Below are 19,274 nucleotides of genomic sequence, written 5' to 3' on the forward strand. Positions count from 1 at the left end.
GTTGCAACAAAATGGGGGAGCACATTTTAGTTGATGATACATGAGTAGGGGGGATATGTGGGTGCTGATATCTGTGCCTGTATTCCCTATCGATTATGTGTGTCATTACCTGAAGGTTGTAGAGATGAAGATAAAGAACAATTATGGTAAATGCAGTGATAAACTATGTGAGTTTAATATACATTTGCCGATTGAGGTCTTGTCTTGTCTTGTCTCGATGTACATGTTGACTGTAGTCTCTTTGTGCTTTTGCCAATATAACGCAAGCAAAGCTTTATCAATGTCCATAGACTTACAAAAAGTGTTGGGCTAGCGTAAATTAAAGTCACTAGGGATATGGGGGGTCTATGGCATAGTCCATCATTTGTCTGTGTAAAAAGGTTGTCAAATTCTTTTTCCAAGCGGATGTCTTTTTACCTTGGAGAGAAACAAAGGAGAAACGGGTGAAAGAAACGGACCGTGGAATCACTTTTTTCATCACAACATTGTCTCTATCGTTGGGTCATAAATCACATCCATTGGAATTATAATGTCCTCACTCCTTAAACTCATCATCTTAGTACTTCGTTTACACTTCGTTAAAGCCTGAACGCATCTAAATATCAAACCAATCGATATGACAACACCCAAGATACACAGAAGAAATTTCCCTACATCCATTATAATTCCTTGAGCCCATTCTCCTAAACCAGAGAACCAATTTTGCGGGTTCAACCATGACACCCAACTGGTCAGCTCATTACCCACAGCAGCAAGGGTGAGATTGTGTCTCCTGCGGAATTCCCACTTTAATTGGAGAATGTCGTCCATCTTTTGGTCTATGACCTCGACCGGGTCCTCGGTGCTATTCGTGATATAAGTGCAGCATTTTACGCCGTACTGAGTCGCTAGGGTAACACAATACCCGCCCGTCACAGCTGTGAGATAATTGAGAATCATCCTATGCTGAACCAGTTCTGTTTTATAAGCTTGGAGCTCCCTTCCGGTATACCTGAATGTGTCATCATACATTTCAGTGATATTGTCTAATAAATTTGCAAGCGCAGATATGTATTTATAATTTATCACTCCTCTGGCGGTACGAGTGATATCTAACGCGATTAGGAATTGAATCCCGGTGGATTCATTGATCAGGTCAGAGGCCGGATGCTCTGTTCTTTCTATTAGGTGCCGTTTAACGATGTGTTCGTAATGAGTGTGAGTATAAGGAGCTTGGGCACTGCGGTGAATATCCTTCATTTTAGTGTGGGATACGGTCATTACCTCAGGCAGTACCTTTCCAATACAACATAACCCTTCTGAGTTTGGGGCAAGCCACTTATACGCCTTTCTCCCGCATATGAAGTATGCATCATCGGGGAGAACATATGGGACGGAGTAGGACATTACCATATTACACATTTTCCATATGAAATCTCCTAACCCTAATTCTCCCATCTGTTTAGTACACGTATCAGTTTGTACGATATGTGCACAGTATCCTGGTGATACCTCTCCAACTCTCATGGTCCTACTTCCTAGGGTATACCTATATCGGAAATATTTTCCACTACCGGCTATGTGGCGTATAAGTTCTGTATCTGTAGGCATTCTATCGGCTCTGTATGAAAAGGTCATGGTTTGGTTATTCCATGACACTTCCCAATTTCCCGGCTTTCGGGGATTGGAAATGTTAAAACATACTAGGGATCTATCCACATGATATTGGTGGAGCTTCAAACTAGGAGGACTGGAGATATTAAACCTCCTGTCCACCGGCCTCCCACCACTTAACTCAAGTACCTCCCCTATCGTTAAAGGAAATGGTACTAGTCCTGACTTGCTGTGACCTTGAGGTACTTGAGAGCATACCCAACAGTCTGTCTGATTTAGTACTTTACCCACTAAGGAGTGATAGTCACTCAATGGATGCCTATCCATATGGATATTAAAACTGGATTGGCATTTCTTGATGCACCCATCCTCAACTACATTGTCACAATGTCTACAGATACAGTTCTCTTCAGCTAACAGGTTTTCACAGTGGTTACAAATAACATGGCTGCTAGATCGTTTCCGGTACTCGCCTTTTCTCGGTGGTTGTGTTGCTATTGGAAATTTACACCTCCGTCTCAGTCATCAGAAATCCATTCTGGATCCATTCTCGACCTCACTGGTACTCTCACCGAAACAGACTGCTCTGGTCAACATCAGGGTCAACATGAAAACACGGCTCACAGTCTCTCGAGGCGAGTCCATCTTACAGGAGGAGAAAGGAGAAATTTGTAATGGGGGTACAGGAAAACAGTTTGAGGGGGGAGAGAAACTTGTTACGATAATTAGTTCTCTAGTCTTGTTGTTCTTCTTGTTCTGCTGTCATCTCAAAGGTGCTGTCTCTCAGTCTTCTAAACATTCTGGTGATACAATATTTCTTCTAGCTCAGCGCTCTTTCTGTAAGGAGAATAAATCTTGCATTACCATTGATCTAACTGATGTGTGACATACCATCTTTAAAACATGAAAACATGAGTGAGAAGAGAGAAAACAAAAAAAACTAAAGAGAGAGAGAGAACAATTCATATATATCCATATTACATAAACCAACAATAAACAACAACAGGGAAAAAAAACATTTTTCAAACATTTTAAAACATTGTCAGATCTGCCGTTCATCATCAGGCTGTCATATCTACATGTCCAATGGTATCCTTGCGCAGTCCCTCCTACCAGCACCTCCATACTCCACCCTTTGTATCTGGCCAGGATACATTGATGCGGGTAGGTCATGCTAGGGTTTGGTAGACTTCTGCAAAGACCAAGTAGCTATGCAATGTTTGAGTCCTGCCGATGACCGTCAGAGATGGGGAAAAAGAAAAAATTTCACAGATACATTACAAATTTTACCCGGTCATTCCTGTGTCCTCAAGGAATGACCTCCCAATTCGTTAACAATAACCTCAGGCTTACCATCAGTCCTAGTGATCACCTTTCCTGACTACATATCATGAGTGTGGGCCAAAATTCTTCCTATCTGATCCTTGGTTACAATTTGGTGTGTCATAACTTTTGCTCATTTTCATGTCTAGGGGGTCTGACTTTATGTGGGCTGTTGCAGTTGCTGGCATAATGCCCTTCTCTTTTACAACGATAACAAATCCTTGAGTTCCTCCATGTGCCAATGGCCTGGGGTTTTGGTTGATTTGATGTCTCCTCTAATGCTTGGATGCCCATCGCCATCAACCGCTCTTCCTGTGTTTCTCTGGTTCTTTGACTATTATGGTCATGTCGTTGTCTAGGGGGTGTATATACCTTGTGTGTGTTTTTAGACCTACAATCTCGTGCAACATGACCTTCTCTTAAGCAGTTGTAACAGCTTTTCACCTTTGACTTACCCTCCGGAATCTGGGGATTCTTTGTTTCCCTGTGCTTGCTGATGCTTTGCTCATGCCCAACAGCAGAGTCCCTTAATGCAGTTACTGATTTATCTCTCCAGTATGGATTGGTGATCTGTATCCTTGCTCTCAACACTTCCTTTAAACCATCCATTAGCACAGATACTACCACTTCTCTGTGCGGTGCACTTGTTTCGATGTTTTCTATACCTGTATACCTAGTCATGTCGTGCAATGCCCGGTGGAAATAATTAGAAGTACTTTCACCTTTGCTTTGTCTTATGGAGAAGATTTTGTTCCACTCGACAATGGCTGGGAAATATATTTCTAACTGTCGGTTGATCTGCTTAATACATTCCTGATTGTGTTCCTCCGTACAAGGTACCTCTGTGTCTAATTTACAATCAGCAATAAATTTCGCAGATTCAACACTGGAGGGCAAACATGCCCTCAGCACTGTCCACCAATTTTTGTTGGTGGGTTCTGTTGAGTTTCCTAGTTCTTTAATAAATCTCTGACATGCAACTAAATCTTCCCTGGGATCAGGGAATTCAGACATGATTGATCTTAATTCTGTCCGGGACCAGGGACGGCGCATTGCACTGTCCTTGACGGGAATGATTCCCTGATCGTCAGTCTTCCCATTGGGGACTGCGATCACCCTGACAGGACTAAATTCAATTACATCACCTTGTGTTGGTCTTACAATATGGGGTACATTTGTTTGTGCGTGATATATAACATTGTACGTACCTGTGGACACGACCTCACCTGACCCTCCGTTAGGGGGTTTGATTACTGCCCTTACCGATTTGGTCGCGTCCACCTGGATGTCTTGTGTGATGGCTGCTGGAAAAGGTGCCGACATCGTGCTGGGCTCACTTTCTTGCTTGTAGTCCTGAGGGAAGTTTGACATGGGGTGCGACTTGCACAGGTTAACATTTGTAATTTTTACACTTTCATTTTCATAAACATTATTACATTTGTTACTTTCATTCTTAATACAGTTACTAAGTGCATTTTTATCGTATAAAAAAACCTCTGTGTGTGGACCGTATTTCTCACACATTACATACCTTGCAGACCCGATTGGCTGGTCTACTGAATCAACCCGAACCAAGGTTGATCGCCCCCTACCTGAACAACTGGCCCCCATCCTTGCAGGTGTTGCTTTCACTACCTCTGACCTTCAAATCAGGGTCTTCAGCTAAACCTTACAAAAACCAAGATGTCCGGGGTAGGCCGACGGTGGCAGTTTACCGAGTACTCCACTCACTCGCCCACGCCGACCAATACGCCCACACACTGCCTTAGCGCTGGCGTACTCGACCTAGGGCCCGTGCGACCTGAACCGCTATTTACTGGAACATGCGAGTGTGATCCGCAGAGCACTTAACCCTTTCCAGTAACTATTGGTTGCTGGATAGTTCCTGAGTGACCAGCGAACCTCCCTTAAAATAAAAAAATTGCACAAATCACGTTAGAATGTACAAATAGCGTTTATGACCCCTTTCGTACGCAAATGGTACTGGGTCAGATTACTAACTAATGCACACAATTACGTGCGGTACAATCGTTCAGCACATAAGCAACTAATCTTATGTGCGGAGCGACCAACGGAATCGAAAATTATGGCTGCGAATTCCTTCAGCCTGAGCTTCAATGGCCTATATGGGTTTTGCACCAACCCCCTGGGTTGTGCTCTTTTCTATCTATAGCAGACTTCTTAGTCTGCTGTACCTGGACCTCCTGGTCTGTTCTACAGTAGACCTTCTGGTCTGCTATACTCTAATGCTCTTTTTTAATGTTTACCAAGGGATGCCTCCCAAGCCACCATGCACGTCACTTACATGTATGTACCTCACGAGAACTCGACTTCTTGTGGTTCAACCCAAAAATTGTAGAAACTTATATATATACAAACACTCACCACATGTACACTTTAATTTTATTTCTGCGCAGAAATTCCTTTCATTCAGTAAACAGTCTAGACCAGATGAGTCGCAAATTGGAGAAGGATCTATTAGCTTAAAATTTCGGACACTAAAATTGACTTGCGCTATTTATCGCGTTGCCTCCTTTTCGCCTGTTAAAAATAATACTATCGTGTGATTTGAATTATGTGGGCGTACCCGGACGCTCCGTTGCGTAATATACGCTACGTGCGTCGGCCTTTGTGTTGCGTACACTAGTCTCACCCTTTTGTTAGAAACACGTGTATGCCAGCCAGATATGTCCACAGAAATACAATTAACACGTTTATCAATGTAGATGATCTTTAATTGTAATCATCTACCGAGCACCACACAGGTCTTTCCTTGTATCTTTAGGCAAAGCTGTGTGCGTGCTTTACAAATTACCCCTTAATGTATTACTTTTACTCTTTAACTACTAATAGCAACAAATCTTTCTTAGCACGTTATCAATTGTGAAATGGCAAACAGGAGAGTGATATGTGAAAATACACGAATGAAAAGAAATGCAGATATATGCGTGCGTGCGTACGCAAGACAGAACAGAAAAAAAACAGTTTTAAAAGATACTAGCGTATTGTTCTTACCTCCGGTTCCGGATTCCTTCAGCACCCTTTACTAAGCGAAGCAGACGCTTATCTGGTCAGCACTACGAGGAATATTACCTCCCGCCCTTTGCTGATCGATAATGTCTGCTGAAATTACCTAGTACAGATATGTGAAGGACGGACGAGCCGCCAATTGATAAAGCCTAATATTTATCTTACTAAAAACCCTCTAAAAGGTGAAAGAACACAGTACGCAATTGACGTATGGAATACCGTAAGAGTACGCACGTAGCGTAACAAACGTTTAGCCGTGGTCGAGACGCACGAGCGGCATGTTCGCTCACGGCTTAGAGCGTACAGGCAAGCACGCTATAGGCTGCCGACTAACGTAATGATACGCTATCAGCGTAGCGGACGCTCGGGACTACGAGGAGATCACAAGCGGCGCTGACGCTCACAGTGTTAAACCTTTATACCTATACCATAAACAATATACTTATACTGTAAACCCTTGTGCAGTGATAAGGTGTAAATGCAACACAGTGTAACCCTGTTAGTTTAAAAGCTGTATGAGCGTATGTGACGCTCTGCGAACCCCTTAGCAATATAATAAGACACTAATACCGGTCTAAGGTTCTAACGCCTTTAAGGATGAGAATGAACGTTCAAAAAGAATACTACAATACAAGTTATACACTACCAAAATAACATAGAATACCTAACCGAAATACTACACATAAAATACAATAAAGATACAATTACTTTTAAGGGGGAAGGAGAGAGAGAGAGAGAGAGAGAGAGAGAGAGAGAGAGAGAGAACGAGAGAGAATGGCTTATAATAACAATAAAGACAATATGATTGCAGAGAAACGTACGCACAAAGGGAAACAATCGCATGCGCCTTTCTGGATATCCAGCTCCCGATTATCAGTGATGAGAACCGTTGAAGAGAATAGAGAGCTGGCCCAGATCGGCTTGTCCTTTTATACACTACACACAATACAGTACAATGGTCCCTATATTCTTATTGTTCATTGGACACAGGAATTCGTCTTCGCATTATAACAAAAGGTCATAGGTTGGTTCATACAGGTGGGCTGTGACTATTCCTAACTGCTCAGGTGGGTGGGAAACTAGGTTTCCCGCCGCATGGGTAATAAAGTGCAAATACAGTAAATGTTCATAAACTTCTTATGTCCATAACTATTCGCACGAGCGATTAATCCGCTTCAAACCAACACCGGAATATTGCTAATTAAATACTCTTCGAATGGATACTAAACACCACTGTATAACCCCTGTCTGACCCTTCGTATCAAACAAAGAGGGATCTCTTTGTCTATGAACATGCTACATTAACTAAACTTTCAGATTCTATCAAAGGGACCATGATCTACAAAATACATTATATGGTTAAAATATGTTATGGTTGAGTCGCACGCTAGACGTATACAAACTCTACCGTAAATGCGCCCGCGGGTGCATGCAACAGCGACTATGCGCACGCACGGGAGAGCTCATGCACGCGCAGCGGGGACACGCATGAGGTGCAAATATGGCAATGTGTAGCGTGATATTTTTCTGACTTTGACAGGTGGCTGCACAGTGCACTCTCTGCATTTAATAAGAAAAGAGGGGGAGAGCAGCAGTCTAGGGAGGGGGGGGGGAGGAGCAGTTGGCATGCACACAGATGGTGGAGCGGATAGAACAGACGACATTTAAAAGAGTGGGGTGGTGGTGGTGGTGGTGGGGGGGGGGCAGCAGGAGCCCACACAGACTGAGGAGAAGGGAGCAGCCATACAACAGATGGGGTGGGGGTGAGCAGCAGTATGCCTTTCTCCTGAAGGGCAGGTAGGGGGAAGGGGCAGTAGGCAGATGTTTTGCCTACGGTGCCAAGAGACCTTGCACCGGCCCTGGACGCAGTATATATAGGGTGGCTATAATTAAACTCCCCCTATTCAGAGCCCTCTGTAGCTTGATATAAAAATCAGAATGTCACCAAATTTGGTAGGGAGACTAATTAAGATGTGGGTAGTAGGATGGCAATGAATAGTAATCACTAGATATGTTAAGGATGCTTTTTTACTATCTAGCATACACTAGTGCTTTTGCTAGGGAAAACACACTTTATGTTTTCAACTATGACATTATATTATCCTTCTTTTTAATATAGTATTCACAATATATATATATATATATATATATATATATATATATATATATTATATAAGACAGTGCACACTACAATGTAATAATTATCATGAGTGCATGCATGTAAAATATCTTACATTCTAGTTGCCTACACCTAACAGATGATTCTTTATTATTCAGTTCCTCTCTGTATACTTAGATAACATGGTTTACAGATATTTTACTCATAGCACCTTTGCATTAGTCATCCGACTTCCCGTTCACTAGACTGAAAGCTGTTTCCTGGTTGTACATAACTTACCTCACACATATGTCATACCTTTACTACACCAAGTGTGTTATCCTTTTTTCTTAGAACTGTGAGCAGATAATCCCCAAAATTCTGTAGAAATGTTGCTGACAGGTCAACTAATTTTCTTTTTAATCCCATCCACGGTACATAGTTGTCCATTGTATTTCCAGTGTCATAATATGAAAACCTTAAGCATTAACTACATAACTGAATACATTGTCAGCCACTGACAATGTTACCATGACATTGGTACTGGTTTAAAATGGTATTAAACTATACTAGCTGTAGATTGGCATTGAGTATTTATTGTGTTGTGAGTCTTTGTCTTCTCATTGTATAAAGTATGGTGAAATTACTTAATTAAACCTATAGCGGAAAAACAAACATTTTCTGGATATATTTTTTGACAGAAAAGGCATGATTCTGAGGTGAGAATAACACCATAAGGAGCAAGTAACTGTGCACCTGGACAATACAATGTTGCAATACAAGAGGGGCATACAGATGTATCCTCATACAGCGTTGCTCATAGCGCACTATTTAGGGTCCTGTGTCGTGAGTTGGAAATAACGTTATGGCGTGCGTTATGTCTCGCGCCATGTAATACACAGTTTAACCGCTGGGTGGCGAATGCTCCACGTTGAGACTACAGTGCTGAATACAATGCTGTGGCAGTAAGCAGTGATCTGTGAAAGGCTGGCCAATCACGTTCTTCCCTTTATAACAAAAATCCCTTTCCACAAATTACAGTGCCACGCTGCCGCCCGTTCAGTCAATTAATTTTTTCGTTACGTTGTGTACAAAATACCGGATAGCATTAATATGACTCCCAGATGGTCTACAGCCACACTGCCGCCCGATCACGCTAGATATGGATATTGTCGTTATAGTATTAGCATAACAGCATTCATATATCGGACTAGCTTCGGCAGAAATATTGAATGCAAAGTGCACTGGGTCCCTACTGTACCTCATGATGGTATCCGTATTCAATCCGTTGATTTTTTTTTTTTAAAGCACTCAGATACAACACATCACATATATACCTGGAGGGCCTGCCTGTATCGTGGTCGGCTGTGGCCTTACGAGAACAGCATCCGCCTGCAATGCTTGCACTCGTGGGTTCGATACCCATTAGTGCTTGATCACGGGTTCACTACGGCTGGCCGGCGGTCGGGCTCCCGGCGACCAGCATCCCGGCGCCGGGAGCCCGACCGCCGGCTTACCGACAGCTTGGCGAGCGCAAATGAGCCCCTTGCGGGCTCGCTGCGCTCGCCACGCTACGGGCACGGTGGCGCGCTACGCGCGCCACACTATTTTATTCTCACTCTATGGGGGTCGTGGACCCCCACGAGGGAAAATAATTGTCGGTATTCCGGCTGTCGGGCTCCCGGCGCCGGTATACTGAGCGCCGGGAGCCCGACCGCCGGCAAACAGAAGACCACCCCTTGATCACTGCTAGGGACAATGTTAAAGTTGTGGCCGATGAGTTGACCATAATTTTTTTTTTGTGTATTTAGATATTCTATATTAATACAATAAAGTTTTTTGGTGTATTGCTACTTCTCATTATATAAAAAAAGTCAGCTTCTACTAAATACAAGGCCAAGCTGCAGCCCTGTTCACGCTATTCATCTAGTCGTTACGTTGTGTACAAAATGATGGTTAATATTAGCATAAGCAGCAATCCTATTTCGGAGTAGCTTTGTGTCTCTGTTGTTTCAATGGGGCAGAAATATTGAATGCAAAGTGCAACTGGGTACCTACAGTATCTCATGAATGCACAGTATGACTACCAGGTGGTCTCCAGGCACACTGCCGCCCGATCACGCTAGCTATAGATATTGTCGTTACAGTATGTACAAATTGCAGGATCACATTAGCGTAAGCAGCTACCTTTTTTTTTTAAAGCACCAAGATACAACACATGACATATAAACCCGGAGGGCCCTCCTCTACCATGGTCGGCTGTGGCCTAACTAGAACAGCGGCCGCCTGCAATGCTTGAAGACACGGGTTTGATACAGAGTTCAGCACCCATTTATTATTTTATTTTAATTTTTTTATTCTTTTTTAATACAATAAAGTTATTTGGTGTTTTAAGTTTCTACTTCTCGTTATATAAAATAAGTCCACTTCTACTAAATACAAGGCCACGCTGCAGCCCTGTTCATGCTATTCATCTAGTCGTTACGTTGTGTACAAAATGATGGATAACATTAGCATAAGCAGCAATCCTATTTCGGACTAGCTTTGTGTCTCTGTTGTTTCAAATGGGCAGAAATATTGAATGCAAAGTGCAACTGGGTACCTACAGTATCTCATGAATGCACAGTATGACTACCAGATGGTCTCCAGGCACACTGCCGCCCGATCACGCTAGCTGTGGATATTGTCGTTACAGTGTGTACAAATTGCAGGATCAGATTAGCATAAACAGCATTTCTATTTCAGACATCATTTCTGGTCTATTTGTTTCTAATGGGCAGAAATATTGAATGCAAAGTACAACTGGGTACCTACAGTATCTCATGAATGCACAGTATGACTACCAGGTGGTCTCCAGGCACACTGCCGCCGATCACGCTAGCTATGGATATTGTCGTTGTGTTCTGTACAAATTGCCGGGTAGCATTAGCATAAACACTCCATGTTAACTTGCTATCAAATACTGTATGACAAAGGATGACATTATTTTCCAAACTCTGATACAGGTGCATTTGCATTGTGTTCGACCAATAGCAGGGCAGACCCACCGGCAATGCACACAATGGCAATTAGCAGCATTGTCTAAGGTGTCAGCCGCTAAGAGCTCACACAAATGAGTCTTCCTTTTTGATAATTGGTATTACAGACTTGAGTGGCCACACATTTTATAGACACCTCATACTGTATAAAGCCACTTTGTAGACACAAGAAGCTATCCATTCTGTGATTCTGCATCTTATAGTGTAGACTTGCTACTGGATTCGTCTCTTCGGCCGTATCACCCATACAAGCCCTTGAGATACATTCTGCCGCTTCTGCTGACTTCAAAGTCAAGTTGTTGCTATATTCTACTTTTTCTACCACAAACTTTTTCTACTGTAGGATCATCTCGCTGGTATAGTAAGCACAGTAAGTACAGGTCATTTGTACATTATACAGTATGCCACTGAATTCTGCATTTACAGTATACACTAATGCTACGTCCAGTAACATGGCAGTTACTGTAGGATCTGATTGGCTGGTACTTTGGGGAACATCTACTAAGCAGTGATAAAAGTGGAGAAGAAAGCCAGTGGAGAAGGTGCCTATGGCAACCAATCAGCTGCTCTGTATACTTTTATAGTAGACAAACAATTTGGAAGCTGCTCAATCATACCTGGAGGTAATTATATATCAGGTGCTGGAAGGGGGAGGGGTCACAGACAAACAACATACAAAGAGGAAGGGGGGTGCAAATCCCCACCCCTAAATTCCCTTCCGCACACTGAAAATTACCTGTAACAATCCCTGAACCTATTTATACCTTTTATAGTATGCAACTTATTAATGTTACGTTAATGCTGATTGGTTGCCATGGGCAACTTCTCCACTGGCTCACTTCTCCACTTTTATCGCTGCTTAGTACATGTTACCCTTTATCTTCTACCACTTTATCTCCATCCAAGGCTTAGTAAATAGACCCCTAAGCCCCCTGCTGCTACTGCACTGTATCATACTGTACCTCCCAACATGACCCTCTCCACTGGAGGGACAAAATGCTTTATTCCTGGAATAATTAAATTACCTGTGGGGAACTACAGTGTACTGTAGTTATTTGAATATGAAGGTGTTTCACCAAAGGTGATGGCTAGCATTAATTAACAGTGTGCCCTGTTGCTTTGCCCCCAGTAGATTTGCCCCAGTAGTTGTGCCCTCTGTTGCTTTGCCCCCATTAGTTGTGCCCCCTGTTGCTTTTCCCCCAGTAGATTTGCCCCCTGTTGCTGTGCCCCCTGTAGCTGTGCCCGGGTGTAGTATGGTATGCCGGCGGTCGGGCTCCCGGCGACCAGCATACTGGCGCCGGGAGCCCGACCGCCGGCATACCGACAGTGTGGCGATTGCAAATGAGCCCCTTGCAGGCTCACTGCGCTCGCTATGCTGCAGGCACGGTGGAGCGCTACGTGCGCCACGCTATTTTATTCTCCCTCCAGGAGGGGCGTGGACCCCCACGAGGGAGAATAAGTGTCGGTATGCCGGCTGTCGGGATTCCGGCGCCGGTATACTGTGCGCCAGGATCCCAAGAGCCGGCATACTGAAGACCACCCGCTGTGCCCCAGTAGTTGTCCCCCCTGTTGCTATGCCCCCTGCTATGCATGGCAACCCTCCCCCCAGTCAAACATACTGTATTTCTAAACAATAGATGATGTCTCCTTTCACTCCAAAAGAGTTAATCCAATTAGCCCAGAATACACATCCATATACAGATACTGAATTTCTAAACAATAGATGACTTCTCCTTTCACTCCATTTCTACAATGCGATACAAACAAGCTGATCAGGCCGGCTCTGATGTTACACATACTGTAACATCAGTTTTGTTTGAATTCATATCATTGTTTGGATGTCATTAGTCCAAGAACACAATGAAATGCATTGGTGTATTAAATATTGTATTATTTATCACCCAAGATTGCATGGCAGAATGCAGTCACATTGGGTGAATGTGTCACCTGGAACAGGCAGGATCATACTGCATCTAACAGTATACTGTACTTCTTATTAGGCTCATTCAGATACTGTATACCCAAAATAGAAGGGATAAGCAAATACAGTACATTGGGCTCATTTATCAATGAGTCCATCGCTGACTGTGTGTGGGCACCCTCCTCTCCTGTAGCTGTGACTGTCGCTGCTATCAAACTGAGCACTCGAGACTGTGGCACAGTGCCAGAGTCTACAGCACCTGCGTTGGACTTTGAAATAATGGCGCAGCGGCCATTTTTCTGAGTAGACTCTGGCACACAGAGCGCTAGCAGCAGTGGTGACGGCTACGAGAGAGGACGGGGCCCAAACATGGAGTCTGCAGATGCCCATGGTACTACTGTGTAGCATAATGTGAATAATGTCCTGTACATTACTGTGCTCCGTTATGTGAGTGTAGGCACACTATTGTTGTGTGCTGTAATTTGATTTGGGGTACTATTGAGTGGACACGCCCCTTTTTTGCCACACGTGCCTTCCCTATTTCAAATATGAGGGGGCACCAGTTCTTTACTTTGCCAGGGCTGCTCTGACCCCTAAATACAACTCTGGGGGCTAGTCACCCCGCATACCATATCTGTGTGCCTGATCGTAGCCCTGCAACATTTTGCAGGGCTACGATCGGGCCAGAATTAGCCCCTTAGTCATGAAGTAGTGACAAACATGAAAAAGTGGAGTAGTTACCCATGGCAACCAATCAGATTCTTGGTATAATTTTATACTATAGTATGCAATTTATAAATGTTACCACAATGCTGATAGCTTCACTTCTCCACTGTTTTCACTGCCTAACATGCTGCTACAGTATGTTCTACATGAAATTTCAGCCCCTGGCATTGTAATGTGGCCATGTCTGCGACTCACGTCTACAGTACAGTATGTACTGTAATTTAACACTCGCCAGACATTTACAGTACTGTACTTCACGAACGAGCTTGCACCCCCTCATACAAAGCCCTGTAGTACTGTAATTGAACCATAATTTGCTACTGTACTGTTACTACTGTACTGTGCATGTACTTGAGTCTTATTTTTGTGTATTGTAGAGTGCACTGCATAGTGTGAAGATGGTGAAAACCAAAGCATTCTATTCTGGAGCCCGTTCAGCGTCACTTACCAAGAAAATGTCTGCGGCAGTGCCACAGATTCTAAAGAAGAAAGCAGGAAAGGAAAATGTTCCTGTTGTCAAAGTAAGGAAAAATGCAAAGGCCAAATGCCAATTTTTGGAGAACACAATTGGCAATGTAACCAATGAATATTTGGTGCAAGACATGAATGCTGCTGTAGAGAACACAGTTCTCTGTGATGAAACACACACAGTGACGGATGTGTCACGTATCATAGATGAGGACTTTCACCCTTTGGAGCTTCACGACACTACACCACTCATACAATCATCGCAATCACCGACCCGTAGGAGGCTTGAATTTAAAGATCCCAACCCATGTGAATGCAGCTGCACAGGGCTGGTGAGAGACCTTCTGGGCAAGGTGACTCACCTTCAAGCGCAAATTGATGGACTGACAGGAAAACTGGATGGACTGACAGGAAAAATGGATGGACTGACAGGAGGTCTGAATGACATGCTTGCTGGAGCCATGAAGGATGTCATCCGTCAATCAATGGAACAATGGCAAGCTGCTGGAGGACCACCTATTAAAGCATCACAGCCAGCACAATCTGAATTTGACTGCCCTGATGCATTTGATGCTGAAGAGGATTGTGATTTGGAAACGAGACAACAGAACACATCTTTCCACTTTCCTGAATTGGAGATGACACCAGCTGCATCTGACCAATTGCCCAGCATGGACACAGAAACAGTTGCATCCCATCATTTGACTGTCATGGACACAACACCACTGCCATCTTACCGGTTGCCTGACAGAGACAATGCACGAGATACACCCCACCATCAGACTAACATAGAAACTCCACCACTGTCATCTTACTTGTTGCCTGACGGAGACAATGCCCCATCCCGCTGCTCAAACAACATGGACTCTGCAACGGTTGCATCATCCCAGTTGTCCACTATTGTTGAACAATGTAACGTTACCTTCACCTGGAATACCATCAATGTGCAGCACACCTAAAAATGTGCGCGTGCATGGAACCTCCTTGCCTGACATGCCATTGAGTGTAATAACCGCTGACGGTGACAACACTCTGTATGAAGCAGGCCATCGAGAGATGCATCGTTATGCACAACTTGTTTTCCAAGAACATGTTGCATTTGAACTGTACTTGAATTGGAGCAAGCAGGTCAACTTTGATGGGCAATGAGGAAAATTTGCAATCCCCAACAATTTGCGCAAAGACATACTGTCACGGTGCTATGCCCGATTCAAGATGGGAGATGTTGAATTTGTAAAGCTGAAGGACACTTTAAATGGATTGCTACGGATGCCCAGAATAAAACCATGGAGAGGCATACTGTAACAGCACAGCAACTGGTAACTTCAAACTGTGGCATCTATTGGACACGACCTTCAATGTGAAGAAGGGTGAAGAGAGAATATGGTCATTCACTCATCAATAAAAAAGGTACGTTACAGTACTTACAGTACATTATTGTGCTGTGGTGGTTACTGCAATGTGCTTACTGCTTGAACATTATTTGACAGTATTGTACAGTACAGTGAGTGTTTCTTACAGTTCTGTACAGTATTGACGTTTCTCTCTCTTGCTCTCCCACTCTCCTGCTCCTGTATGGGACTTTGTAGTGATAACAGCAGGGGGGGGGGGGGGGGGGGGGGGGGGAGTTTCAAGGCTCGTTACTGTTGCATTATACAGTGCACTGTACATTGTTATACTACATTGTACACTGTAGACTCTCTCCCCCTGCCCCTTCTCTTTCAGGGACTTTGAAGGTTTTGCTATGGGGCCCTTAAAGTTCTACTTTCGCCCCTGCCTGACAGTACTCAATTCCAGACATCTAGAGTATACTGTACTGTAGGCTGTATCTGAAACGTCAGATTTAGAGAAACACTTTGTTAGGCATTGCTGTGACATATTGTGAACATACGAATTCTACTACTGTACTAACGATATTTTTATTATCTTCTTCCCACCATGCACTGAACTACTGAGACAAAGGAGGAAGAACTGCGTCGAAGAAGGTAAGCTTGTGATACTTACTGTGTACAGGTTAACAGTCTTTGGAACTCTGTCCCTGATATTGGCCCTCATTCCGAGTTGTTCGCTCGCTAGCTGATTTTAGCAGCATTGCACTCGCTAGGCCGCCGCCCTCTGGGAGTGTATCTTAGCATAGCAGAATAGCGAGCGAAAGATTAGCAGAATTGCGAATAGAAAATTCTTAGCAGTTTCTGAGTAGCTCGAGACTTACTCCTACACTGCGATCAGCTCAGACCGTTTAGTTCCTGGTTTGATGTCACAAACACGCCCTGCGTTCGGCCAGCCACTCCACCGTTTCTCCAGACATTCCCGCGTTTTTCCCTGACACACCTGCGTTTTTTAGCCAACGCCGGGAAAACTCTGAGTTGCCGCTCAGAAATGCCCCTTTCCAGTCAATCATTTACCGAAAACCAGTGCGACTGGAAAGCGCCGCAGACGCTACAGTAAAACAGCTAAGTTTTTAGTAAAATAACTAAGCGCATGCGCTCTGCGTACCTTGCGCATGCGCAGTAAGCGACTAATCACAGTATAGCGAAAATGGGCAACGAGCGAACAACTCGGAATGACCCCCATTGTCTCTCCCCCTGAAACTGTATCTCTCTCCCACCCCACCCCTCTCTCTCTGAAATTTTTGCAGGGCTACGATCTGGCCGGAATTAGCCCCTTAGTCATGAAGTAGTGACAAACATGAAGAAGTGGAGAAGTTACCCATGGCAACCAATCAGATTCTCAGTATAATTTTATACTATAGTATGCAATTTATAAATGTTACCACAATGCTGATTGCTTCACTTCTCCACTGTTTTCACTGCCTAACATGCTGCTACAGTATGTTCTACATGAAATCCCAGCCCCTGGCATTGTAATGTGGCCATGTCTGCGACTCACGTCTACTGTACAGTATGTACTGTAATTTAACACTCGCCAGACATTTACAGTACTTCACGAACGAGCTTGCACCCCCTCATACAAAGCTCTGTAGTACTGTAATTGAACCATAATTTGCTACTGTACTGTTACTACTGTACTGTGCATGTACTTGAGTCTTATTATTGTGTATTGTAGAGTGCACTGCATAGTGTGAAGATGGTGAAAACCAAAGCATTCTATTCTGGAGCACAACCCCAGGGCTGGTGAGAGACCTTCTGGGCAAGGTGACTCACCTTCAAGCGCAAATTGATGGACTGACAGGAAAACTGGATGGACTTTGTAGTGATAACAGCAAGGGGGTGGGGGGAGTTTCAAGGCTCGTTACTGATACATTATACAGTGCACTGTAGACTCTCTCTACTAAGGGGAAAAATAACACAAAACAGAACTGTAAACTAGAAAAAGTTTAATAAAAAAAAAAAAAAAACCCATGAAAGAAATAAACAAAAATTAAATGTTCTGCAAAATAATTTCAAAGATTCGGTTCACCACCGCCGACAGGATCAGAATCAATTGCCGGACTTGCTCTCTGAAAATAAAAAAACAGTGTACAGTATTAGAACAGTAACACAGGTTGAGTACTGTACAGTATACTGTACAGCACTTCAAAGTTTATGAACAGTATGCATGTAAAATAACATTATTATTATTACTGTACCCCTCGAAAGATTGTCTGGCCCATAGCCCCTCTGTTCTGGTCCTGGTTGGGTGGTGGTGGTGGTGGAGCTGGAGGTGGGAGCTGGAGGGCGCAGTGGGCCCTGGTCCGCCTGGAGGTCTGTCAATGTGGAAAAATAATAAAACACATTGGACCCTGTACAGTAGTTACTGTATCAAACACATTGGTCACAGCATTAACATTGTCCCCAGCAGTGATCAAACAGAAGCATTCACCCCCACAGGAATAAAGCACATTGCCCCCCCCACAGTAAGCAAACACATTGTTCCCCGTACTAAGCAAAATCAGCAGGCCCAGCAGTAACTTTTGGGGTAGTAAAGCATAACACAGTATACAGTACTTACCATACCCCTAACCTACATTTTCTGCAACCTAACCCTAAAAACTCCTCCACAGCTTAGCCCTAACCCTCCACACCATAGAGTAACCTTTACCTCCACCAGCACTGCCTACACTTAACCATCCCTGGTAGTTACTTAGGCAAAGCCCTCTTCCCTGCAGCCTATTGACTTAGCTTACTTATTGAGGGTCCAGGAATGCCGAATGGTGGGGTGGTGGTTCTGGTGGTGGTGGTCATCAGAGGACCTAGTAGGTCCAGGTAAGCCTGGAGGACTCTCACTGTGGAAAAAAAATAAACATCATTGGCCCCTGTGCAGTAGTTACTGTATCAAAGACATTGCCCACAGCAATCAAACACAAGTATTCACCCCCACAGGAATAAAGCACATTGCTCCCCGCTACAGTATGCCTCATTTCCCCTGTCAAATACTGCATGTACTGTACTTTTTACTGTATATCCATATCCAGTATACTGTATCCAATTTGTCTGTTTGTTCATTCTCCATAACATGTCCATTGGTGCTCACCCAATACTGTGTTTAAATCAACCTACTGTAAATATTGTTAATACAGTATATGCAATTGTGTTATGTTATCTGTTACCCTTTAGATAATGTACCCTACTGTATATTTACTTTATGTTACATCTACTGTACTGTAGTTTCCTATTGTTTTCATACACCGCAGTGGACCCTCAGAGGGTGAGTCATATAAGGTACCATTGTCTACTCTATGTTTGTTTACTCCCTATTGTCCAAAAGTGAGCTGACCAGACAGGGTGGCTCTCTGGCTGATGTAATTACCTTGATTAGAATATGTATTGTATTCCAATGCTGTAAGATCTTAAGACACAGAGGTCACACACACCCCTGCAATATGAAGCTTTGGGAGGTTCAGTATACAGTAGGAAGAGCTACCCAGAGAGGTGAAGAGAGATTCTTGGATACCAGGCTAAGAAGTAATGTTCTGCCAGGGATCAGCTTGGGGACCCATTATATCGGATTTATCTGGGTCTCTGTGTTGCTAGAAGAGACTCTCTGCTCCCAGACTAAGAAGTAATTTTCTGTAAGGAGATTGTGATGGGAAATGTCATGTGGAATTGGATTACGGAAGTGTGCTGAACTGTGTTAT

Source organism: Pseudophryne corroboree, chromosome 1 (assembly GCF_028390025.1).
Source record: "Pseudophryne corroboree isolate aPseCor3 chromosome 1, aPseCor3.hap2, whole genome shotgun sequence".
NCBI lineage: Eukaryota > Metazoa > Chordata > Amphibia > Anura > Myobatrachidae > Pseudophryne > Pseudophryne corroboree.